Raw genomic sequence first — 1713 nt, forward strand, 5'->3', positions numbered from 1 at the left:
CCCCCCCCCCCCCAGATCAATAGGCAATTCGCGAGCCCACTCACTTAAAGCGTATGACTTGTTGTGAACATGTAATATTGATTTGTTTTTGAACAAATGTTGCAAAATTAATGAAGTAACCAATTACAGCTTTGCTCGACTCTTCTTATCACCGCTGGGGGGGAGGAAAATGGAATGGATGTGGGGGGAGGGGGGTGGTGTCGGATCATTAAAGAATTAAAAGTTAAAGGCGACGAGAAATGGAGCCAGTGTTTCGGCTCGGCCCACGTGCAGAACCGGTACGACATTTGACTCCAGGTTTCGCATCAGTCGAGTCATTGTGGAGGCCAAAAAAAATAAATAAAAACCTGCCGTACCCAGAACCTGCAAATGGAACAGCGCAAAAAAAAAAAATTACAGCCATCAGACTCCGCAGCCCCCCCTCACTCCTCCAGCCATTACCGTTTTATCTGAAACATTCATCTGTTTCAGTTTGAAAAGGCTGTCAAACCCCCAACACCCCCCATGTTTACCAACTCCGTCCCTGGATGGTGTACAGGCGCAGGTGATGATGATGATGATGATGGTCCTCAGCTGCTGCGTTAATTACATAAAAAGCCCCCCCCAATGCGACATGCCAATATGGCAGAGGAGGCAATCTGTTGGTAAAATGTGAAAATGTACTTTTAGAGAGGAGGAGGGGGGGGGGGTGGCCACCATTCCATGCATTTCTTAAAGACATGTCTGGTGCGCGCACACCGAGCAGAACCCGAGGACATGGAGCTGCCTGTTTCGCCGCGTGCGCGCGCATGTTACATGTCTCCTCTTCTTTTTTTTTTTAATTCGTTCGCCTCGAAACAGCCTGGATGTGGTTCTGGCGCAGGTTCGAAACCAGCAGCCACCAGCATTTTCTTCTTTCTTTTATTTATTTCTGGGTTTTTTTTATTATTAATCCTCTTTTTTTTTTATCCAAAACCTGCGTCAAGGATGATCTCCTCGCTGTAACGAGACGAATAGATATTTTTTTTAAAACTTGCGTCAAGCAGGAGATGAAATGAGCAGATTTTAGGAGTGAGCGGATTTATTTGAAAATAACATAAAATCAACTTACCAGCTTGAATCATGTCGTTTACAGGAAGCGGGTTGTGTGTTTGCCGTCTATATTCCCWCCAAGTGAGGAGAGAGAGAGACTGAGTCCCAGCGTTCAACGGTTAAAGCAGTCAACAATGTGTGGTCGTCTCACGCAGCTCAGGAGAAATCAGTTCTCCGCTCTTCTCCGGGGAAAGAGGGGGGAAAAAGTCCAAAAGCAGCTGGGAAGATGGAGACAGATTTATGCGTTCCCTGTGCCCTTCCCTTTCCGTCTTCACGGCTGTTAAGGGCGCATCTCTCCCCCCTTCGATCAGGTGTCAGGCGGACCACATCGATGCGCCGCGCCGTCTCCTCAGCATCCGTTAATATGAGCGCAGGGCTCCTGCTCTCCGGAGAGCGGCCAATGGCGTCAGAGGAGCGGGGCAGCKCCGCGAGCCAGCCGCGCTCCGATTGGCTGAGAGGACCTGTCAGTCACTCCCCCTCCCCACCCTCGCAGCAGCCCCTGTTCTCATCTATGTCTTGTTCTGTTGGAGGTGAAACGCACTGTAAAAAATATCCAACGCTGAGAAGTCGGTGTGGGATGAATGCATGTCGCCCGCCTCTTTTCATGTCACAGTTTTAAACTAAAATAATCTGATTTTGCAT

The 1713-nt window shown here is 48.8% G+C and overlaps 1 protein-coding gene across 1 annotated transcript in view; it reads right to left on the reverse strand.

Annotated features, from left to right (window-relative positions):
• The window catches only part of lrrn3b (leucine rich repeat neuronal 3b), a 30941-nt gene extending 29507 nt beyond the window's left edge, over positions 1-1434 (reverse strand). The window contains exon 1 of the mRNA XM_014024636.1: positions 1091-1434. The gene's annotated coding sequence lies outside the window, so the exon portion shown is untranslated. The remainder of the gene's footprint in view (positions 1-1090) is intronic.
• Between the last annotated feature and the right edge of the window lie 279 nt (positions 1435-1713).

The sequence above is a fragment of the Austrofundulus limnaeus genome, unplaced genomic scaffold (assembly GCF_001266775.1).
Source record: "Austrofundulus limnaeus strain Quisiro unplaced genomic scaffold, Austrofundulus_limnaeus-1.0 Scaffold433, whole genome shotgun sequence".
NCBI lineage: Eukaryota > Metazoa > Chordata > Actinopteri > Cyprinodontiformes > Rivulidae > Austrofundulus > Austrofundulus limnaeus.